The sequence below is a fragment of the Pteropus medius genome, unplaced genomic scaffold, assembly GCF_902729225.1.
Source record: "Pteropus medius unplaced genomic scaffold, Ma_sr-lr_union100, whole genome shotgun sequence".
Taxonomy (NCBI): domain Eukaryota; kingdom Metazoa; phylum Chordata; class Mammalia; order Chiroptera; family Pteropodidae; genus Pteropus; species Pteropus medius.
Window position 1 is genome coordinate 11,574,817 of NW_024350325.1, and position 25,741 is coordinate 11,600,557.

General features: G+C 37.6%; 1 long non-coding RNA gene and 1 pseudogene across 1 annotated transcript in view; one reads left to right on the top strand and one right to left on the bottom strand.

The window, feature by feature from the left end:
* Nucleotides 1-3,073: 3,073 nt before the first annotated feature.
* On the top strand, nt 3,074-3,193 carry LOC120583915 (uncharacterized; annotated as a pseudogene).
* Nucleotides 3,194-5,570: 2,377 nt separating this feature from the next.
* LOC120583891 (uncharacterized) overlaps nt 5,571-25,741 on the bottom strand; it is a 40,862-nt gene continuing 20,691 nt past the window's right edge. The window contains exon 2 of the long non-coding RNA XR_005647891.1: nt 5,571-6,100. This is a non-coding gene — a long non-coding RNA (uncharacterized LOC120583891). The remainder of the gene's footprint in view (nt 6,101-25,741) is intronic.

The following is a 25,741-nucleotide window of genomic DNA, read 5'->3' on the forward strand; positions in this document are numbered from 1 at the left end:
TTTAATTGTCTCGAGCAGTACTTAATCAAAAGCAAAAGCCATTCTAAAGAAGAGGTTTCTGCGGGAGCCTCCTTTGAGAGCCACAGCTAGTATGCAACGGGAAGACCACAAACCAAACTGTGCATTTTTCAACACAGGTTTATTGAGCCACTATATTCATCCTGTTGCAAAGAATACAAAGAAGTATCGAAAGTGGTCTCTGTCTACAAGTGATTTGCAATCTTATTGGACTAAATAAGACAGTCCACCACCCCAGACTTTTATGAAGGTTCAGCATCCTCCATGTTATTTGCATCCAGCTGCACAAAACTGCATCATCTGAATTTTTTAAGGAAAAAAAAAAAACCTGACAATCATGCAGTAGTTATGCCGATTACTTAAACAATAAAATCAGCCAATTCTGTGAACATACATAAGAATGGCACATAGGGTAAGAGAAGACTCATTCTTTGAGAGTAGGTTTGGAGGGAGCTAGCTAGCATTAAGTAGTTGGTTTCTACCCTCTTCACTTCATTTTACCAGTGAAGACAGTGATGTCGATCATACAGTGGTCACCTCTGGAACTTGAGTGCACTCAGTGCTCAATGGATATTGCTGACTGTTTCCTGTCAATTTAGAAGTATGGGGTTGATGGCTACACAAAAGGTGCTGTATGAAGACGCAGACTGGAATGGTTTATCTTAGCTCTCACCCTTGAAATTGGATTTTTTTCTATTGAGAGTCATACTCATTGGATTTTTATTTTATTCTTCTGTCCATATCTACACTAAATGCTTGATGTGAGAGAGATTTTCAACAGGATTCTTTTGTAACCTGCTTCAAATACACATCCACTCTATTAGCAACAGACTTGTTGTTTTTCCCCTAAATAAAGTCATCATCGATTTTTTTTTTGTCATAGGCAAAGAGATTTGTTGGATTCTTCCCCTGCCCATGAATCTTGCCTGATGATTACCATGATAAAACCAAACTTAATGTTTAACAGAATTGGAAGTAACGATTTGACAACTGGCTTTGCTTAGCACTAAAATTTCCAGACATTTTGAAATCACTTACCCCTTTTCAAGATATTTAAAATATTTTGAAATGACAGCTGATTCTCTTTTTCTCTCCAAAGCCATTTTTGAGAGTGCTTAGAAAGAAGGTTCTATTGTTTGTTAGATATTCCAAGATGCCAAATCACTACAGTTGATAGTTTTGAGCAACAAGTGGGTTCATACTGGCCTGCCACATTCAGAGAAAGTCCATCAAAGCGTTCAGAAGCATTAGATGTAGGAAATTCATTCATCAACACTGAGATGAGTTTAACTATCTATGAACAAGATCCTTCACTTCCCACATAACTCACTGAGAAGTCTATTCTGGTACACATTCTTATGTACTGGAAAGGGAAGGGGATGACGAAGATATTCCAATTCAGCTCAATCTGCCTTTTAATTCTATTCCTCCACGTGCTCTCCCACAGTTCCTTCCTGCCCTCCTTAATTATATCCTTTCCCTCATCAAAGTTTCTTTCTATTTCCAGAAAGCAAAAAGCAAAAACGAGGCTCCGTGCTATGTAGGAGCCATCTACTCAAACCACAGAAGCAGTTTTTAAGCTCGTTGCTTACTCCAGGACTACCTCCTAACTAGTTGTAAAGTTCAACCATTGATTCCCATCATCTCCACCATCACAGTTCTCAGATCATCACTTTTGTGTGGACTGGTCCTCAGCTTCTAACTGACTACCAGTTTGATAACTTCTCCTGGACTCGTCCCACAGTCGAGGGAGCTTTCAAACTCACAAATGTGGTCATGCTGCTCTAATGTTTAAAACCTGATAAGAGCTTCCCATTGTCTTATTTATGCAAAGTCCCAACTTCTCAGCATACCTAAGTGGGATCTCTATAATCAGGCCCTTGCACATATCTATAGTCTCATCTCTCACCAGTTTCCATTTTTCATTCTTCCTTCTAGCCATACTAAGTGTCTCCCATGCTCTCTCTGTCACATGGCTGGGCAGTCATCCATGCTTATACCTCTCCTTGGAATATTCTGTTCCTCTAACTTTCCAAAACCCAACTTGGCTAATTCATTATTGAAACGTTGGGTTTCAGCTTAAACACCACACCTTCAGTTTTAGACTATTTGACAATTTAGGATTACTTACTCTCTGTTTTTGTATCACTCTTCCCCTTTTAAAACAATCAGCATGCTCACTAAAATTACATGCTTAGGGACTTCCTTTCTAGACCAGGGGTCAACATCTATGATCTGCAAGCTAAATGTGGTCTTCCACCTATTTTTATAAATAAAGTTTCATTGGAACACAGCAATGCTCATTATCTACATAGTGTCTATGACAACTTTCATGCTACATTGGTAGAGTTGAGTAGTTGCAAAAGGAGCCATAAAATATTTACTACCTGTCACTTTACAAAAAAATGTTTTCCAAGACCTGTCGTATACTATAAGCACCATGATTGCAGAGACTGCATCGGTTTTGAGTATCAGCGTATCCTTACTGTTTAACACAGTACCTAGAGGTTAGTGAGTGCTCAATAAATATTTGTCAAATGAAAGAAAAAAAAATAATAAATGAAGTAGGAATGCTTGGAACTTGATGAAAATCACAGGGATCCTTGTTTTTCCTTATCCTGAAAAGGACATTAATTAAACAAAATAGGGACATAAAGGGAATGTGTAGACCTTGATTCCTGCTGTGGTATATAATTACTTAAGTTTGATTAGAGCCTAAGGGAAATTTAAGCTTTCTGTCTCCCCAAGTCTACTCCTGTCCCCACCTCCTACCCACCCCTTCCTGCAGCCTACCACCTAGTTCAGCTTCCTTAATTTTTCCTTCAGAAAATTCAGTGCTCGGCTCACTGTAGATATTTTATAAATACATGTTGCATGCATTGAAAAGTCCACAATGGTTCTCCAATGTCCTCAGGTCCAGGCCCAGACTGTCCTCATGATTACCCAGGTCCTCTAGGCCCCATCCAACTGTACATCTTCTTGTGAACCTTCCAAAGACACACCTTGGTTAAGGTCATCTTTATGTTTTTGCTGTATTTTCTCATAAGATTTATCTGTCTACGGCCATGCTACCCTGAACAAGCCCAATCCCATCTGATCTTGGAAGCTAAGCAGGGTTGGGCCTGGTTAGTACTTGAATGGGAGACCACCTAGGAAGACCAGGTGCTTGTAGGCATAAAAAATAAAAATAATGGATTGTAGGCTGACAAAGTCCTTGCAATCCATGAGGTCAACCACGAGTTGACCTTAAAAAAAAAAAAAAAAAAGATTCATCAGAGCCTTCAAGATTCTCTTAAAAGGAAGTAACCCTGAGGAGCCATGCCAATTAGAGTGAACAAGCAAACCACTCAGGAAACTCTCTGGGTCTCTCCCATAGACCCAACTTCTGTTTGAAACTTGATTACATGTTCTGTTCTCTGATCCACTTCTTACACTGGACTTTGGGATTCTCACTCCCTTGTAGTGTTTTTACTGTCTTCTGGAATGGGCCCTGTGACCCTCTTACCACAGGCAACTGAGCACTCCACTATCTCCTGTGATAGCTCTGTCTGTAAATGCTAACTCCGATCACACCACATGTGGATCCCACCCATCTTAAATATTCAATATAGACTCCACCTCCTCAATAAATACTTCCTCATCTATGCCAAACTACTTCAGGAAACATTTGATATCTACTCTTTGGGAAACTAAAAGGATATAGCATCAGAGAATAAAAAATGAGGCTCCAAGCTAGGTATGGAGTAAATCCATCTATATCCATTGGCTTCAACCCACAGAAACAGTTTTGAGCTTGTTGCTTACTCTACTGATGGCTCAGGGCTATCAAAGTATATAGATCACAAGAGAAGGGCACAGGGAGGCAATTATCAGACTGGTAGTTTCCTAAGAAAGACTGTGAAGTCTAATCTGTATCTCACTGCTACTTCAATCTCAGTGGTGTTCTGTGTCAAAACACATGACATATGTGCCAAAGGCAAAGACATATTGAAAAATCTTAGTTAAGAAATTAAAAGAGGGTAGATTCACCCACTATTTTAAGAAGGTATTCTGTAATGATGGTGGTAACTTTGCAAAAATTTTAATGTCAATAACATGGAGGGGCGGGGGAGAGAGAGAGTAGATTTTTTTGGTGTTGGGGAATGAATCTTCTGAGAAAGGTTGAGAGAGCTGGAGGAGTGTAAACTGGAAGCTGCTTCAGGAAAGGAAAGCTGATAGATTACCTGGGACCAGTACAGGCTGCAGCTGGAGTCACTTCTGGTCATTCAAAAATAATGAGTGTCTACTATGTGCTTGACATTGAGATGATGTCAGAACATAAAGCAGGTGTGACACCTATCTTCACTGAGCTTTTTGTCAATGAAAATAGATCTAATTCACAATCTAACAAAGGAGATATTTTGTCCCTGCCAGGAGCATATAATGATGAGATTGGTCCTGCTATGCAATGTCAGACAATAAGTAAGCATCTGCCATCAGCATCAGAATACAGGAAGAGTACAATTGCTACCCCTCCCACTCGTATTGAAGTTCCAGTGTCAATTGACAACTGAGGGACACTTAAGAAGATGAAGTTTTGTGAGTTGTCAGGATTATTCTCTCAACCTAATCTGAAGAGCTTGATTGGAAAGAATATTTTGCAAGTCTGCTAGAGAGCCAAGCTCAATACTTAACTTTGCTACACCCAGGCTCATGTGGGCTGAAAGAAATATCTGTTTTACTAGCACAATGCTTGGCATACCAAAGACACATGATAGCACTGCCATTTCCCCTCAATTCTACCTAACTTTATTAAAGATTTCTTTATTAATATTTATGTATTTAGGCGATACATAGCAGTGTAAAACTCCTCTGGAGGATGTTAAAAATATGAAGGCGGAATAAAATCCAGTGACGTCTTTCGATAGTTTGGATAAAGAACGTATAGAGAGAGCTTGGAGACTCCCAACGTTTAATACATTGTTTAACAACTTTTCACAAGCTGAAACCGACTTTGAGGGAAAAGGAAAAAAATAATAGAATTCTAAATCTAAGAAACTCGGATCTGAGAAGAGAAATTCTGGCACTCATGAGTGATGTCATCTTAATGATAATGTTGGAAAATCCAGGTAACCTGCTTTGGATGACAGGCGGGAAACAGATCACAGTATCTCAGGTTTTAAGTTAAAAAAGAAAAACTGTGATGAGAGACTTGACAGAAAAGAACTAACCTTAATGGTCCCACATCCAAAGGTATTTGCGTCAATGTGGCTGATGAGTGTGATGATCACAAAATTTCTACAAGAGGAGTCCAAGAGGAATCCTCTCAAATACTACAAGAGAAAAAAAAAGTCCATGTTCCTGAGACATTCTATCCCTTTGTCATTCAGCTCCTGAGACATTCTATCCCTTCTCCAACAGTGATGGGTTCTGAGTTCTAAAAATATATCATAAAACGTGTATATAGAGGTCATATTATAAAGTTGTACGCCTGAAGTTTATACAATGTTATTGACCAATGTTATCCCAATACATTTAATTTTCAAAAATGAAAAACAAAAGAAAAAAATGTGTTAAATTAATTTCTGTTTTATTTTTAAATAAAATTTGAAAATAATTTTATCTCAAACTGTGCAGTTGTCAGAATACCAGTATTTATCAAGGAAGTACAAAATCTGCAGGGCGTCTCTGGGATTCCTGGGTTTCTTGTGCCTGGACTGTGCACATCTTCATTTTCTGTAGAATTCTTCTCTCATCTTTGGTATCAGTCTTCCTTTTCTTCCTACTGATAGCAGCTCTCTTTGTTTGGAGAGTCTATTCAAGTTTGAGTTTGGTATTAGGAGGCAATTTGGCAGTTAGTGTGCCTGACTCCCTTAGTTTCCCCTTTCTCTTTGCTTCTCTGGGGCCTCGTGGCAGTGGGGTGGCTTCCAGGGCTCTGGCAGCAGCAGGTGTGACTTTCAGAGATTTTTCTCCCATCTTCCCTTTTTCATCTTCAATACATACACATTGATAGTTAATAATATTGTGCTATGGGCAGGAAAAGCTGAAGAGGATTGCTGCAGAGTTCTTGTGTCCTTTTCTTCTTTCTTTCAGAGACCAGGAGCTGAGAGAGAGATTTTAGAGCTGAATTAAAAATTGCTGGCAGGACTCTGAGGAGCAACGTGCCCCTTTCTCTCAGCCCCACCTCTCCTGTAGAGGGTGACAGCTGTGTTCTGGCTACCTCAGGTGATGTTCTATTGCCTAAGGTAATGGCTTTACCTAATTGTTCCCTCTTGTCCCAAGACAACCCATGCCTCGATGTTATCTCCTAGGAGGGAGATGAATTTCCTGGGTGAGCAAAGGCCAGGAAGCTGCCCAGGACTCCGACCCCTGTGGCGAGTTTGTCTTCACCGCTTTGGCGAGTTCAGAAGGAACCACTGACTGATCACTGATTCCAACAAAACATTCCCTGGTCTCTGAGGCCATGAATCTTTATAGTCTCAGTTTTGCCCTGCATGAATCTCAGTCTTGTCTTCTCTCAGTCCCCCAGGATTATCTTTAAACATTCCATCCAGAAGGGTCCACCCAAGCCCTGTCCCCCACACCACCCACAGCCGATTATCAGTCTCCTCCCTGATGTTATCGTCTGCAGGAAATCAAAACACCATGTGTGTGAACATAAAATTCTGTCATTTATTTATGCTACAGTCTTCAGGAAGGAAAAAAAAAATCACAGCTCTTTTCATTTTAAAAAAATTGGCACAAGTTCATGCATTGGTGGCCTTAAGTCAGCCTGTTATTAACAGCCAGGAAATGCCTGACCCGAAGGTCTTCACTGCTATTATAAACTGTGAAAATTATAAAAATGGAAATAAAAAATAAAGTAATTACCGCTTTAAGTGTTAAAAAGTTAAGTCGAATGGCCGTTGCCATGGAGATGACTTCCTGTTTACAATTCTGGTCTTCCCTTGCCGTTAAAGACCAGCCACCAGCCAATGGGAAAACAGCATTTAGCTTTCCATATTCCACTAGCGTTTGTCATAGTAAGTCAATGCAGTCTATAATTTATCAGTCAGTAAAATTTGGCAAATTGCATTTTCAGATGTATTAGTGGTTTTTAATTTTTATTCATTGTATGAAATTACTACATGGTCAAAAGCACTACTTTATATTTTGAGAGAGGGGAACCCTGTATTTAAAACATTCTCGTTCCCTCTTTTCAAAACTTGATACTATCATTCTGCTGCAGCAAAAGGAGTCCCATGGTAAGAGACTGACTCATCTCCTTATTGCTTTTAAGGATAGCTGTATTGTTTACTGTTAACCAATGGTCACTGGCACCAATTTAAGGCCATGAGGAATCCCCAACATGGGGTGTGGTAAGAAAGGTAACTTTATTCAGTGCATACATGGCAATAGCACTATAGTACAACTGTGGAATGCAGGGTTGCCTCAGGCCTCAAAGCCCCTCTCAAGTTAGACAGCTCTGCTCTGGTGAGATGTCTTCAGTGGTTCCCTCTGGCCAGAGTTTAGTTGTCAGTGGAAAATGAAAATACACTCCCTGAATCACAGGGGAGCTGACCTATAGAGAGACAAGTTCCTGCCTCTGATTCCTGATTGGTCCTCATGCAAATGAGGACTCCAAATCCTGGTAGTTTGGTCCAAAAGCACTGTCTTGATTGTTCAAAATGAAGCCACTCTGATTGGTTGGTGAGGATACTAATGAGGGTCTAGCTGCACAGCTCAGATTGGACAGGGAAAATCTCAGTCCTATTTGTTGAAATAGGATTCTGAGAACTCCTTTGTAAGGATTGGCTCAGCTGGCAGGAACAAAGTACAGGCAAGCAGTTCAGTGCTGGAGGCAGGCAGTTCAGTGGAAGCTTCTCCCTGAGATGTGGCTTGCATGAGAAGCTCATTTAGAAATGGCTTCTAGGCTCTGTGTTTAAAATTTTAGCCCAGTTAGCTACCAGGAGCCCTTCCTGGTAGGTATCTTCTTTCTCAGGGCCTACTTTACCAGTAGTAATACTACCGATAATGTTCACATTAATAGCAAGAACTAAAACTGCCATTCCTCTTAACTACATATCAGTTCTTTGGACTTTTTATTTGAAAGATTCCAGGATTCTAAAATAAACCACTTTTTGCATGATAATAAATAAAATTATTTGAAAATTAGGTAATTTTTTTGCCTAAATGTAAAAATAAAACCTAATCTAAAGCGATCAAATGACTCTTAGGCAATAGATAGAACCACAGATTTGAGGAACTGTCTTTAGAAGAAGATGTGTTGACTCATTAAAAGTTCCAGACCCCATGGGAATATAAAGTGTGGAAATTAAAAAGAAAGGAATTATATATTTTCTCTTGAACACTGGGTTATTGATAAGAAGGCAGATTGAAGTGGTCCGACCAAAAGCTTCAAATTGTTCTTATTATACAGTTGGCCCCAAACCAAAACTCTAAGAGCATGACTCACTATGTTGTCACTTTCTGTGCCCTTCTTAATCGCCCCACTTATGCCTCTGACAAAGCCCAAAACTTCCATTTTACCTATTCTGCTTTCCCACCATTTCTCTATCTGCTTAGTACTCTTGATGGTCCTATCCTAGACATCTCCAAACTCACAATCCTGTCTCTACCTTGCTGCCCATCTGTTGTTCATAGCTGCCCCTCCACAACACCTGTGGTTACTACACACACCTCCCCCTGCAGTCACAAAATAACGGCCACAAAAGAAACAGAGACAGCTCAAGGCAGGCCATGCAGTATGCTTGAATTTTGTCTTAAATAATTGCAGAAATTTTTGCATATTTAAAAGAGTTTTAATTAGTAATAGATATGGGTTCAACATTAAAAATTGATATTGTGGGCTGCAGTTTTAAAGTCCTACTAATTTGTGTCTACCCTGAGTGCTCACACATTAAGGAGGTTCTATAGTTACCTGTGTACTTGTTTAGTCCTTTCTCCTGCCATAATTGTATCTTGAAGACAGCAATCCTATTTTGACCCTTGTATCTCTCATAGTTTCTACCACAGGATCTTGGGCAGAATAGAAACTGGATATTGACTAATGAAAGCAAAATTTAGGATCTAAACAAGATCGATATGCATATTTTATATGTTAACCTCACTGCATTTTATTCTCTTTGTATTAAGCTTGTGGTATTTTTATGAGTTGTACTGGGGTTGGAAGGTGGATGCAAAAGGAAGTGTGCTATCATTTCAGTAGATTTTCAGGATTTGTTGAAACATCTTAAACAAAAGGCAAAATCAGCTTTGCTACTGTTTTGAAAGAAACTAAATAGAATTCAGGCAGAAAGGGATGCAATGCTCTTGAATAGAGTTGACTTGCATTAGTGGTGGGGTTGAGTTTTGGCAGGTGTATTGGAACTTGTATGTTCAAATGAGGGCTCTGCCTATAGAGGTGTAGCATTTGAGAACTGTGTATGTTTCAGGTATGGATATTTTAAGAAGTCATTCCTTGAAGCAACTGCTGAAAGATGCACACAGTTCTGTTATAAATGTTCTAGAAGGAATCCCATTCATTGTCAAGTGCCAAGCCTACCTTTCTTAATGTGAAATAAATATTTAGACTTGTGCCATCATTGCTACTTATGAAGTAAAAAGCTTCCTAATCTTTGGTGGGCAGGTAGAGAAAGCTTGGTTTCTTTCCTCTGAAATTAGAGGAGAGGGGTAGAGGTAAGAGTGCTCTATGGAATGGCCTTGGCAGTAGCTTTGAGGTCAAAAGTAGCTTTGAAGTCAGAAGCTGAGATGGTGAAAAGGTATGATCAGATGGCACAAGAAAGCCAGAGACGTATTCTTGGATATTGACACTAGCAGCTCCTACCACTTTGATAGTCTAAGAAATGCTCACATTAGTGCCCCAGAAATTAGAATTAAGAGTCACTATTTTATTCATTATTTGTCATGATTGCTTTCATTCTTATTTGCTTTGATTCTTCACCTTGGCCATGGCCAAAACTTTTGAGAAGTCTCTGTTTTAACAGATTGTGTTTTCCACCTGTCTTCAACAAGTTACATAAAAATTATTGAAAAGTAATGAACTTCAGCCCTCTGAAAGGGGAAGAAACTGGAATATTTTCATTGTGCTGCTCTGATAAACAAGGTGATACACAACATACCTATCTGACACATCCCAACCAATGATAGGTGATGTTAACGGAAAGGTCAGATGTGTCTATCTCTAAAAAGACATATCACACAAACAGCACTATTTCATAAAAGCTCATTTTTCTAGTCTCTAAATGCCAAATGATCGAGTGCTTTTTATTCTGAAAAAAAAAAAAAGATCAATGCATGTGTAAAATAGTTATTTTTTTCCTGTATCCAGGTTTGACATTAGTCATCTGTTCTGATTCACACAGAAATTCTGGGGGGCAACCGTGGGATACATTTAATATGCTGGGTGTTGAGTTATTGCGGAGACATGCGCATCCTAGTGATGTGGTTGCTTTTCAGTAGTCTGTAGAAAATTGAAGGTGGCACCTGTTAGAGGCTGGATTATTTCATTGGGAGAAAGTTTTCATTGTCATCATTATCGTCATTATCAAACTCCTAGGAAGCTCATGCTATGGAACTTTCTGACTCCAGGACAGGAACATAAAGGAATGGTCTCTGCAAATTGGCTCAAGCATTCTCCCAGGAGTCCTCGGTGTGTCCAACCCTTCCACTGCCTTCTAGTCCCCTACCTAGTTGCTTTATCTCCTTAGCTAATGGCTTAGTACAGCATATCCAATTGATTTATAATGTCAGCCACAAACATATGCAATTTTAAATTTCTTTTAACTAAGTAAGAAATTTAAAACATTATCATTTCAACATATAATCAATATACAAATATTGAGATAATATTTTATATTATTTTCTTTATACTAAGCCTTCGAGGTTCGGTGTGTATTTGGCATTTTGAGCATATTTCCTTTAGAACTATTCACATTTCAAGTGCTCAGTAACCACATATGGCTTGTAGTTACATATATGGACTGCATAGCTGTAACTACTCCAAGTGTCATTCTCATGGGTGACCAATACATTGTCTTTAGTAGCTGGACCAGCTTTTCCATTCCAGTGGCTGCACTGGCAGGGTGTTCTGTGATGGCTTGCCTTCCAATCAGGCCCCAAGGCTCTGAGCTTCAGACCTGCTTAGCACCACCTTTCTGGGCTCCACCTCTAGAGGGCAGCTCTGAAAGGTGTCCTCATGAGCCCTCTAGTGCCTGCTGTCAGAATGCACCAGACTATGAAAAAACAGCTCTTCAGAAACTTAAATCCCATTTAAGTACCAAAACAGGAGCACTGCAAGTATCACATCTCTAAGCAATTCTTTTCAGCTATTGTCCAAAGCAGTACTCAGCCCATGGACTTGCTCCTTGGAGCAAGGCAGCTGTGCTCCATGGAGATTCCTTCAGAGGTATTGCAATGTAGAGCTCATCACCCCGTTCAGCCACTCACAAAATTCAGCTGTCTAGGAAGCTGCTAAGCTGCATAGCTCTCTTCATCTGCCCTCCCCCTTTCTAGCGATGCTCAGGGCATACTCTGTCCCACATCCATTTCACTCTTTTCTCCTGCCTAATGAAACCCCAGCTTTAGACTGGTATCCACCTCTCTTCTCAGAGCTCATGGGCCTCAGAGAAGCTGCTCAACCCCAGAACCAGGAGCAGATGTGGTTGGTCTTGGGACAACCTCATGCCTCTGGACATTGGTTGATTGAAATGCTAGGGCTAAGCTGATCAGTGCATGGAGTTCCTTGGACCAAAGAAGTTTGGGTTAATTAGGCACTAGAGGCAGTGTGATGAAAGCATCTGAGCAAGAAATTTCCTCTCTCTTAAGACTAGCTACTGCAAGGGACATATTTTCCCCTTCTCTGGACATTGCAGCATGTGGATGAAGTCAGAAATTACTGTAGTTATTTCTGCTGCCATGAGGGAAACTGCACAGATAAAGCCAACACAGAAATAGGAGAGAGAACAGCCTGGGGAACTGTGGGAAAAGGAGTTGGAGTAATGGGTTAAACTGACTCTGAAGTGCACCTCTCTATATTTCCAGTTACATATTCAGTACATTTCCTAATGTTTAAGCAGTCCATGCATGTCATCTATAACTTACAGTGGGAGTCTCCCTGACCAAAACAGGCACACGAATTGAGTTGTAGAGACTTCCTTGTATGGTCTACAGCTCCTGATAGCAGGTGAGCAAATTAAACTTCTTTGGATTATTTATGTACACACTTATACACACACACGCACGCACACGTGCACACACACACACAAACATACAGAGAGAGAGAGAGAGAGAGAGAGAGAGAGAGAGGCAGGCTAACGTCCAATTCCCCTAAATTTAGAATTGAAGTGTTGAATACATACCAAACTGGGCAACCTAAGGTAAGGACCATGCAGTATCTGCTTAATTTTCCTAGGATGGAAACACAGTTTCAATCTGATATTTATCTATCTATCTATCTATCTATCTATCTATCTATCTATCTATCTATTTATTTAAGTATACTTGGCATACAATATTTTTAGTTTCAGGTGTACAACATAGTTATTCAACATTTGTATACTTTACAAAGTGTTCACCATTATAGATTTAGTCACCATGCAAAGTGATAATGATACTATTGATTATATTCTCTGTGCTGCACATTACATCCCCATGACTTATTTATTCTATAACTGGAAGTTTTATTTAATTAGAATCATTGTGAAAAATTAGAAATCTCAGCCACTTTACAAACAAATTTCTATTAGAAATTGAGAGAAATGACAAAATTGAATTAATGAATTTTGAGGAGCTTTTCTGTCAAGAGGACTTTCTCTGGTCCCTTGGTGAGGTGACATTATTGCTTTTGTTCTGCACATGACCACCCCAGTTGGGCCCAAAGATGATGAGATAAATCCACACATCTCACCTTACAATAGGCCAGTCAGCTGCACTCTCTCCAGAATCACAGGCTCTACCTTTCCCACCCCTAGCAACTGCTTCAAAACCTCGTGTTTGTGACAAACCGGGGAGGGAGTGGTGCCTCTTCACAGATTCACTTCTGATGCTGGAAAGCAGCTCTTGGCCCTGACCTTGTGAGAATGATAGTCTCCCCCACCAATTAATCTGGCCTAACAAAAGCCGAGTCCACTACAGCTTCATTAATTTCCTGAGGATTTTTTTTTTTTGGCTTGTCCTGTGAGAATTGTTTCATTTACTTTCCATGATTTATAAGCCCCCAGTTCTAACCCCACCTTCTCACTCAGATCAGAAGTTTATCCTCCTATATCTGTAAGTACATCCAAATTATCCAATGTGAGTCTGTACAACCTCTAACCTATCTATCTCTAATCTTTTTTTCTGTCATTCAATTCAGAGGAAGGCTCTAGCCTTTGCCAATACTGGATCTTCCTGAAATTTCACCTTAATGAAATCTTTAGACTTTGGTTTCTTTCTTCTCCAGCATCTTGTCTAAGAAAGACAGTAAAACACAGAGGTTATAAGCCTGAAATCCTGGACCATAATCCTTGCCTTTGAATCCTGGCTCTGTCACTTACTATCTGGGTAGCTTTGGGAAAGTTAATGAGTTAGCTTTCTTTTCTAACCCATACGGATACTTCTGGCATATGAGAATCAAAGTAGCTGATGCATGTAAAGCACTTAAAACATTAAGCTCATTAAAAGTTAAAATATAATCTGTCACATTATAAACAATAAATATGGTTGCTATGAAGCCTATTTCATAAAGAACTTAAAATGTTGCTTCTCATACCATCATATCTCAACTGTTCGCTGCTATTTTAGTGTTATTGCCACCATCACAGTTATGCTGTTCCTTCTGATCTTCTTGATCAAAGACCTGAGAGGGAACTCGGAAAGAGGACAGAGTGGATTTGTGATCACCCAGATCTGGATTCAAATATCATTTTTTTTTTTTGTTACTTACAAGTATGTGACCTTTGTCAAATCATTTATAGACTTTGACTCTCAATTTTCTCATCTAGAGAATAGGGTTAAGAACATTAAATGCAAGTGTTTTGCTGAAGATGAGTAATACTTGTGGTAAAGCACATGGTACTTGGCAGATGTTCAGAACTCTGACCATCATTATGATCTGCCTGGTGAGCACTTCTGATAAAATGAGGATGCTGTATTATTGACTAATACATAATTTGAATTATCAACTGGTTTTATTTACCTATGACAATGCTGACTCTATCAACACATTAATGGAGACAACTGTCTAAATAATTTTATAGAATATCCATTGTTATAAAGATGCACTCTTTTATTTTAGTTTGTATTCAGAATTGCAACACTAGAATCTCCACATGTGTAAAAAAAAATCAACACAAGTAGATATACATATTTCTAACAATTAGCTAAAACTTCACAATGCCAAATATAAATGATTATGACAAGGCCTATTAGCAAAAAAATTCACTTGATTTGCTGATTACTCACCTTTTTATCCATGTAGAGCTCTTGTTTAGTTCTTTAGGTATTATGGACAAGTCTCTACCACTATCAGCAAACATACACTCACACATGCGGGCATGTGTGTGCATAAACAGACACACACACACACTGTGTTGGGTGTAATGGAATTATCTCTCTGTTTGGCAGACAAGTCTTAGACAGCCGCTGTCTTCACTGGCTACACAATTATTGGCCCCTCTTACATATCGCCTCAACAAAAAGATAGGGCGATCAATTCCACTTGCCCCCTTTGAATAAAAACTCAGAAGGCACTTCTGAGCAATGGAGTGAGCTCAGAGGTTCTCAAGAACTTAAAGGAGTTCAAACAATTTTATATCGTATTTTGAAGTACTTTTATTTTCAGAGCTTGTTGAGTCTTTGAAAAGCAATGCATATTTTAAAATAATTGATTATTGCTGTTAAGAAAAGAGTTTTTCTCAAGGGTGCTGCAAATACTCACTAACAATACAAAGTAAGCAAATGCAAACACCTCAAAGATGGGACCAAAAGTGAGTCTCATCTGTAGAGAAGAGATATCAGAGTTTTATTGGACTGATATAAATGATATCCTAGTGTGTTACAAAAACATTTGGGAGGCTTGATAAGTTTTTCCTCAAATATTTTTTTCGAAGACGCATCTTATTTTGAGATCATTTTTTCACAGGAGACAAGAATAGATGAGGCATATTCTGCTTTCCTGGAACAAGCTGTAAATTGACAGTAAGGGATAAGCTGACCCAGTGGTATTTGGGGCTAGACAAATGTTCCAATTGTTTTTTTTCAATGTTTGGGTTTTTCTAAGCCAAAAACACGTTTTGCCCTAAACTCTTTCCCCTGGATTTTAACAACTCATGTGTACTTGAAGTGAAATTGAATCCATATGTGTCTAATCTATTTACACTTAAATCATTAAAGTTTTTTTTTTTTTTTGGTAAGATTATTTAGGTGACCAGGAAATCTTTAAGGCATCTTTAGAACTCTGCTTCTCGTACCATTAAAGAGGTCACATTTGCTCATAGGCCCTGTAGCCTGACCTTATTGGACACATAAACCAGATCCCTGAGACCATTCTAATGTAATGGATTGATACCATGTGATTTCGTATACATGTGCTACCAAAAAATAAACAACTCCAAAGTCCCCTTAGTTACGACTAAGTTTTTATTCAAAGGGGGCAAGTCCAATATTGCGATGAGATAACTGTAGTTGAATTAGGAATAAAAATATACTCTATAGACACAAAATAGTAGGATAATCGAAAGCTTGAGTTAGATCCAAAATAGTGAATGGGATCATCAGAAATACTGAAGGATAAGACAAAAAAAAATCCTACCCAGTAGGGCACATAATGAATTGTGCATCTGAAAGTCTTGTTTCCACAGGTTCTTGCAATGATAGTTTTAAAAATCACAATTGCAGTGGAGGAAAACCTAAGAAGGTTATTGCATCACACTTTGCAAAGATGTTATTTTATGCAGGGCTTATGAAGAAATAAATAATGTTCATTAATGCTGTTACCCTGTAAAGACTTGCCAGAGCCTCACATTGGAACCTCTCCTGAACGTATGCAATAGGACTGTGTTACCTTGACCATGCCAAGGCAAAAGAAAGTGTCGGAAGTAAGCTCCTATTTTGAATATCCCAGTGAAACTTTTTTCCAGCAAGACTAAGTTTAATAACTCAACATACCACATTATAAAAATTAAAATCAGCTCTCATGGTTGTGAACTTTGTCTCTAGGGAATTTTATAAAAGCTGTTGTAAAATATACCAAGTTTAATCAGAACAATCATAAAGGGAGTTTTGTTTTCTAACAGACATCCACAACTCAGCAGGGTGTCCCAGGGTTTCTCTTTTTGAAAACGTGCTTTAGATCTAGACAAGGCATATGCACAGAGCTGAACTGGGGAGAGCATGACTCATGGCCAGACAAACTAAAAAATGTTAGCCAGGACCTAGAATGTTCTCTAGTTTTCATGTAGCTGCTCTTTTCTGATTATCAGGGAGACACTCAAAGCTCAACACATGTTTAGAGAGAACAGTAGGTAAAGGTTAACACACACACATACACACACATAAACACACACACACACACACACACACACACACACACACACACACACACACACACACACACACGTATTGTCATTTCCCACCACGTCAGAAGCCACATTTTAACTCACTGTATCCTGGTACAAAAATGCCAATATGTGCTAGAGCAGGAGTTCCCAAATCCCTGGCCACGGACCGGTACTGGTCTGTGGCTTGTTAGGAACTGGGCCACACAGCAGAAGGTGAGTGGCAGGCCAGTGAGCAAAGCTTCATCTGTATTTGCAGATGCTCCTCAGCACTAGCATTACCTTCTCAGCTCCACCTCAGATCATCAGGCATTAGATTCTCATAAAAGCACTGGTCCCTGGTGTCAAAAAGTTTGGAGACTGTTATCTAGAGTAAAACCTTAGCTCTGCTGAGCAGACTGGAGGTAGAGGAACAGGATAAAAAAATTAGCACATTAAAAAATTTTTGATTTATATATTGGTTTCTTTCCTGATATATGAATTTAATTTTTATTCCCTGCCCAGAGTGTGAACATTCTCCTATAAGACTATGATCTCCTTTGGGTTTGTAATTACAACCACTTCCTCATTACTACATGTACTCATTATTATCTTATTACTACTCATTATTACACAACTTTTATTAATTTTATGTTTTTTTCTCATTTTTAAATTATAATTGCCAGAGATTTGTCTAATTCATGGCCTTTTTTATTTGTTTGTTTATTTTTTAACTCACAAAGATTCAACACTTAGATTTATCATTGTAATATTTTTCATTTCTTGTTTTCACTTGTTTTTTTACTTTTATCTCTACAATTTTTTCTTTGATTTAATTTAAAAAATCCTAATAAGTGAATGGGATGCCTATTTTTTAAATTGTCATTTAATAATAAAAATGTCTGAGATTGTGATTGTGCCCTGAGCATTAATTTGTTCACATCTTACGTAGGTTTTGATATATAATGTTTACATTTTCAAACAGGCTAAAATTGTAGTTTGATTACCTTTTTGAGTCAATAATGAGTTAGAAGAGTAATTTCAATGTCCAAGCAATCAGAGGGTTTTGTTTTGTTTTATTTTTAACTTCTATTACTAATTTCTGGTATGGCTTTATAATAGTGTGAGAACTGGGTCTATATACCCTATTTCAACTCTTAAGCATTTATTAACTTCTAGGGCAGCAATTTTCAACCAATTGTTATTGTTTTACCATTGCAATGCTTTTTTAAAAAAAATAAAATAAAACAATTTAAACCACAAGATGTGAAATGATAGAAGGCTGAAAACTTTTAGTTGAATGGAAAATTGAGAGGCCTAGAAATTTACTCATAATGAGAACCCCTCAGTTTTGACCAAGGCAACCCCAAGGGTCCCTTGACACTCTATGGCTTTGCCAAGCACAGTTTGTTTTAGTATAGTACAGTATCAATGGATGTGTTTCATGGATCTTTGAAAAGAAGGCAAATTATCTTTTCATACAGATTTATGTATGGTTGTTAATTCAAGGTTATCTATAATAATTCAAACAATTTATGTCCTTATTTAAATGTCAGAATGCTTATATAAAATGTCAGAATGTTTTTCTATGTCCTTTAAATTTATTTTATCTTCCATCGTTATTTTTTAAATCTCTATTCATTTTTTCTAGAAACTTTAGGAGAACTTCTTAAGTTTGCCCTCTTTGTCATTGATTGGACTTTCTGTGTTACTGATTCTGATTTTCTGCCATTTCCAATGAAGATTTTAGTTCTGCCATTGCATTTTAGCTTACTATGTGCTAGGCACTGTTGTAATTACTTTAATCCTCTCAATAATTAAATGAAATAGGTACTATTTTAATCTGCACTGTACAGACAAGGAAACCTAGGCTCAGCAAGATCAAGTGACTTGTCCAAGAGCTGGGTTTTGAAGCATTTGATTTCAGAGTCCTCATTATGAACTACACTTTCTTAGTCACTGTTGATAAGGACTTAATAATAAGTCATTTTCATATTGCTTATTATTTGCATTTCTTCAGAAGTTTATTCTCTAGTTGTTTTTATTGCTCACATTTCTTAATAGTTATTTTATCTCATTTCTCTCTCCTCTCTCTCTCTCTCTCTCTCCTGTCTCTCTGTCTCTGTCTCTCTGTCTCTCTCTCTCTCTCTCTCTCTCTCTGTCTGTCTCCACTTCATATTAGCAGTATAACGAGAACCAGATTTTTGGACTGGAACTTCACTTCCTTTCCATTATGAGACTGGGGTACATCATAGATCCAGTCCCAGAGCCGGCAGCAGCTGGCCCAGGTCCTGGTTATGCAGTTGTCTTAGCTCCTTCTTTGCAGCTCATGTAGGTAGATTTAGGCAAGCCATCACTTTCAGCAGCAGTTGTAACTTTTTCTATTTCCTTTCAGTGTTGAAGTGCCCCACTGTACCTGAGTTTCAGGTAGTAAGCTGGCTCTTGGCTGATAACATATATTGGCTGATAACCAATATTTTAAAGTAATCAACATCCCAAATATTCCAGATGACTTGTATGACAGAGATGTGGACCAGAATTTTTTGCGTGTGTGGCAACAACTGTGTATTTCAGGTTTTTTTTTTTTTAAATCTTGTTTTATCTTTCTTGCTATTCTTGTAACATTGTGTGTAAAACTTGAAATCATAATACTACCTTTACCAAGCATCCAGTTAAATTATTTTGAGATGTTTTGAGAGATTTTCTTTTATCTCTATTTGATTGTTCTATAGTATTTTCTCATGTACTTCTTGTGCTGTTGTGGTTTTTCCAATTTATTATCCTTAAAGAAAAAAAATATTGACTTAGAGTTAGTGTTTGCCAGCAGACAGTCTATGAATTGCCTGTGGCCTTGTGTGTTGTTCATCTACAATCAGAAATGACTTACAATTGGAAGGAAAATTGAGATACACAATTTCTAGCCTACTTCCCACTGACTGGCCCACATCCCACTACTGCTATTGTCCTGGACTTAGGTTTTCTCTTACACTCAACGCCCGGTTCCTTGTCCTGATTAATTAATCCCAGCATGCCCTTCTTGAATCTGCTCTCACCCCTAAATCTTTATTTGTTGATATTTAAATTCCCAGAATGTATCACACCACTGTTAGGCTTTCTCCTTCTTTCCCTCTATACTTCTTCCATACACACTTCCCACTACATGTTTTCCTAGGTGTTAAAAACTCCAAAGAAGTGAAGAAGAGAAATTACTGATAGGGTAAGGAGGATGTGAGATCAGTCCTGTGAACCAAAGGGAAGTATCTCTACAACTGCATGATGGCCACACTGTTTTTGGCTTGGTACTGACCTTAGATTTCTGAGCCAGGGTACAGCACTGAGATAGTAACCACAAACCTCCCTGCCTCATCTAAAACAGTCAGTTTCATTTTATTTCAGCTGGCAAAGCATACCCAGATCAATAATTTTGATTTCTGTCTCCATCCCATATGTTTTATAATTATTGAAATTTCTTCCAAGTTCTGGCAATATGTTGACTGTCAGTTTTAGTTTTAGTGTAGAATGGCCATTCTTTTTGTTGTCTTTATGGTTTTTGAGTAGGAATTTAGGAGAGGTGTGCCAGGGTCTGTTAGGCAAATGACTATATACCAAAAATCTGCTGCTGATATTATTTTTAAACACAATTTAAATTATATTGATAATTATATTAATAATTATCTGCAACTATTACCAGTTACTAAGATCTTATTTTACCATGTTAGCAAGAAAATTCTGGTTCTTCTTTTCTGAGTAAGCATTCTGAAAATCATGGTCAGCATACTCAAAGGCCACATGTTGAAACTCTAATTGTCTGGCATTAGGAGACTCTGCTTAGTCCTTTTATGGCAGTCAGTCTAGTACAACTTAAGCTATAAGACTCAGAAATATCTTTGAAATCAGATGCTTTTGCACAATTTTGGAGAAAATTATGCCTTCAAGAAGGAACTTTACTTCTATCTATTACGCAATTGCTATTTCGTGTTTAGTTTTGCGGAACAAGACACTCTACTGTCAGAAACCCCATTAAAATGAAAGTAAAAGACAAAAATTAAGGCATCTGCCCACAAGGATAAAGAGCAGAAAGAAAGAAATGGTAATCAATTGTGGAAGCTAGAAAGCAAAGGATGAAGGATAAGTGATACGGCAGAAATTAAAAATCTGAATACTAAATTGCCAAGGGGAAAAGCTGAAAAGAGTACGATTTGCACTGTGGAAACCCCTTAACAGTTAGAGATTAGCAGCACTAGGTAACTATTCTGGAAGGAGAATTATGAATAGGTTGGGGGTAGGGAATGAATTCAAAGATATTAAGAAATGAAGGAGGACTGGATAAGGAAAAAATAGAGAAAGGGACAACCGCATTTCTATTCCACTGCCTAAAATTATTCTGGGGTGGGCAGATCTGTGGAAATGAAGCACACTGGAGGATGCTGCTTCAAGATATCTGGTCCTATTAAGAGAGGAGCCTTTAATAATAATATATGACGTGCACAATTTTTAATGAATTGAGGAATGAAAAAAGGCACACACCATTTAGAGAGAGCCTGCATTTGAAAACTCAGGAAAGGAGGTAGCATGCCTGAGTGGTCTTGGCTTCCCACTTCCTTTTCCCACCCACTGGCAACCACTGTGGTTCGTTCTACTGACTTCCTCCCATTTGGAGCTGTCCCTCACCTGATGGGAAAGCCTATAACTATTCTTGACAGAGGGTGGGAAAATCCCTCTTCTCTTAGTTTCCATACAGTTAAGGTTACTTTTTCAAGAGTCTGTACTGACAAAACACATTAAAAAGGCCAAAACAAACTTTGGAAGTATAGAGATATTTTCTTTCCAAGGCCTGCATGCCTTCTTCAACTATTTGGTTACAGATTAACGTGACTTGATTGATATCTTTTAGAAAGCATCAGCTCTCCTTTTCTTTTCTAATTTTGAGACTCATCTCACAATCTTTACCCAGACCACACATTTACTGAGATGAGAAGAATAAGTATTATGAGATTATATATTAGAAAAGGAGTTGCTAGGAACCAAATTAAAATGAAAATGAGAAAAAAATAGGAATAAATTATGATTAAAGAAACTTGAATTATTCAAGGAAGAAAATAAAAATAAATTATTACTTTAAAGGGTCTGAATTATTTTGTCTTAAAGTATAAGAAGAGTACTTTTCCTATTCACTTCTTTCTTGAACTCTAGCAGATGGGCTCATGTGAAAAAGCAGACATTAAATAGGTCACTTCTTATTGACAAAAAAAGTGTTCCTGGCCAGACATGGTTTCCCAGCATCTTCACAGACAGAAAGACCATCTCATCGAATGCTCTCTTTCTAGTCCCTTCTGATGCATGCTAATATTACTTTTCCACAGCAGAGCTTGTGAATACCCATCACAGAAACATGACTGAGACCTTCGTTGCACCAACAAAAATTATTGAGTAATTTCCAATTAACCATGAGAACATTATCTATTATGTAGATTATTCACAAAGACACAAGGACTACTCTTTCAACTACTGACAGGACAGACTTTCAAAGATATATTCAAGACAAGATTGAATTATGCTGAACACGACAAACAATATGAGTTTATGATTGTATGTCTTATTGAATGTTGAATTTCTGATGGTGTTCCAGAGACAATACAACTTTTTTAGTCACTGTTATTTGTATTATTTATGCCTCTTCTTTCCATTGGCATGGGAAATTTTTATGTTGGTTGTTTTTACCTAAAAGCAATTACATACAAGCAGACGTAAAGACTGGGCTGGCAGACATATTTTGGTCCCCTTATTGAATAATATATGGTGATCAGACTTGGCTAAAAAGAGTCCAAAATGCAAAATTAAACAGGCATACTATAAAACAATGGGGCCCGAGACTATTTTTTTCAGAATTTATTAAAAATGATGGATCTTTGTCTCAGAAAAAAAAGCAGAAGAAGTTATTCTTAAAACTGCAAAAACTACTGGACTCCCTAGAAGCCATTCATGGTCTCTTAACAATTGAATGTGAATTCTATATTTCCAAAATAAAGTTTCAGCAACTTTGAGTTCTTGCAAATGTAATTTTAAACTCATCTGTGACTTGAAAAAATTTCTAACTGCCAGCTAATGTCTGCTCTTGGATATGTTCTGGTCCAGGAGACAATATGGCATTTGACATGAGACCTCAAGGTTTTCCAACAGCAGACACTGGTCAATAGTAAGGTATGAAGTATTTACTGAGGAAAACCCTCACACCTCAAATTATTGCTTCAGAAAATTGTAAAACCAGGACAGGCAGAGAAAAGCTGTTGAAAAAAAAAAAGAAGAGGAAAGAAAAAAAAAAGTGAAGAAAAGACAAGAACAGAAAACAAAACAGTAAAGGAGGATGTCCTTTAAATAGAAGAATATGGCTGTCACCTAATATACAATTTAGCTGTTTGTGACAACAAACAGGATGTCAAATTGTATCCCTCTCAGAAGGAATATAAATCAAGGGATGTGTTACAGCTACACTGAACAGCACCCAAGAACCAGCTTTCATCACTGTCTATTAAAAAGAACTAGATGACTATTATCCTTGAAGTTGAAAACAGGCAAGATAATGCTCATCAAGGCTGAAGGGATTTGAATTCTTTATCCAGTGACCAAAATCAGGCTGGAATTGGTGGAGATCTCAGACAATTTGCAACACGACCATTTTGTCCAGTCCTTTCTCACATTTTTACATGTGAATTGGGTTAGCTCTGTGACAAATGTAATCTGACCTGAGCATTTCCTGTGCTTTTAGAGTTCAAATTATTTGGTTCTCTTAAACTTATCATTTCTTGATTTATAATTCTCTTTATTGTCATATTAGATCAGATTCCTGCAGCTTTATTCTCTGGTATGTGATACTCTTGATTCAATTTTATGAGCACTTTTAGTCTAGTCGTAAAAGGATGATGTTTATTAAGAAAGCCAGCATGCTACATTGTCACTGCTCTTGCACTGATTTGGAAGAGCATATTAAAATACACAAAACACCTTTTCTATACCAAGGACATCATCAAATAATAAGTTTTAAAAAATGATCAAATGAGTAATTAGCATTAAATATGTTGAGCTTCACATCACAAGGGAATGGTCCTAGAAAAAGACAAGCATTGTAGGCTTTATACTTGCTTATGAATCTAGTCTTACGTCTCTTAGAAGAAAATTATTTTTAAAAATCGTATTAGGCAAATCAAACCTTAGTTATTATCTAGCCAGAGGCAATACATTTGAAATTTAAAGTCTCTGTCTTCTAATCACCATGTAGCCAGTACTTTGTTTTGTGACCTCAGGCAAGTCATTTAACCTCTTACTGGTTCACATTTCCTCATTTGCAAACTGTTCACATCAGCGCTAGCAATCAGAAAAATTATCATGAAACACTTTCAAATACTGATGCAAAATAATGCTGTTCTTGTTATATGAGATGTTACTGATTTGAGATTTGGCACATAGTAGGAATGCAATAAATTTTTCTTCTATATGACAATGAATGAATAGATGATCCAAATGCACTTGCCATATTTTTTTATGCAGGCAGTCTTCTTAGACTCTGTACATATATGTTCTTGCAATATTATACGATCTTCCCAGCTGGTTGGTCTTCTGATTATCTCCCCTCACATTCCTAACCTCAGTTTTCTGTCCACTCTTGTCTTTCTCATTCCCAATTCCTTCTTTAGAATATCTTTTCCTTTTTAATCTGTTGTTCCCCAAACCAGTCCCTTCTACCATTCTTCACTCCTTCCAGTACTAGTCCAAACTAGCTCAGGACTGATCTACAATAACAAAACAGATAAAAATGGATGGTCACTTATCCAAAGAGCCTGAGGAAAGAATATCAGTGTCAAACAGTGGTCTACCTGTCTTTCAATATTAACCCAATCAGTAACAGCTGATTCAATGAAGAAGAAAGATCATTTCTCAAGCATACAACATTCATGACCTCTGGGGATGCTTCTGGAATAGGCAATCACATGGACAAGAGAAAAGTTTTTCTGGCTCCAGGGAATCTATAATGTGCTGTATCTTAAAGCTTAACAAATATTCTAAGAGTCTGGCATTCTCAACACAGGTTAGTCTGTGGCAGGGTATGGACTCATCCTCAAATCTTAAAGGTTTCCTTGGACCTAAAGTTTCCCAATCAAAACCATAGGATTCTTGTTATCTTAAAACAACCAAAACATTTCCTCTTTTCTTATGAATAACTGGTTAATTTTTACTTCAAAGTTCAAACATTCTCTGAGCCTCCTAGATACATTAATAGCTTCCATGTTTCATTCGAGCTTTAATGTCAAATTTGCAAACATTTAGAATAAAAGATGAAAATAGTAGAACAGCATAGGCCAAACAGAAGTGGCTTTACTGACAATATAAAGTGACTAAGTTTTTTAAACAATCCTCAAACAAAAAAGCCTGCAAGCTCCAGAAACCTGTCCATTTTGCTCTTTGGCTCTAGTGCAAAGTCATGAAATATTTCATAATAAGTGATAATTTCATGGTTCTAAGAATTCCAATATGGCAAATAGATGATGGAGTCAGGGCTGCAGGGCTGGAAGGAAACAAAGATCTTCTGTATAATGAAACTGAGGCTTTGAGAAATGACCAAAACTAAATGTTCTGCCAGTGAGCAACAGAGCTCCTGGACCTGGAAAGAAATGCTTTCCTGCTTGGTATTCAGTTAGTAGGGACACTTAACAGGTCATTTTACTGTCATTACCATTTATCAGATCTGATTATGTCTTTTAATTCAATAAGGACACAGCATTTCAGGACTGTAATTTATTTTTTAAAAATACCTCTTTCTTAGTAGTTCAGTCTTGAATTTCTTTTTATTTAAGGCTAATTTTCGAGAATCTACTTCCTTTTATATTAATTTTAAATGAAAATGCTCTTGAAGCCATTGGAATCCTCTGAACCCAGCCAAAAAAAAGGGTAAGAGAGGATTGAGAAGGCAGACCCAGTCTTTATCTGCCTCAGCTCTAAAGGGATAGACTTCATTAAACTTGTACAATGTTTCATGTCAATTACATCTCAATGAAACTGAGGGAAAATTGCAGTCAAAATTAACAGAATAATTCATGTGGAATCTCAAAAGATTTAATAAAATTAAGTCTATTCATAGAAAATAAATAAATAAATAATGTAACACACTTCATTTCTATCCTTATTTCATTTGCATAAACAAGTCATATGTCCTCATCTAAATGCCATTGGGCTGG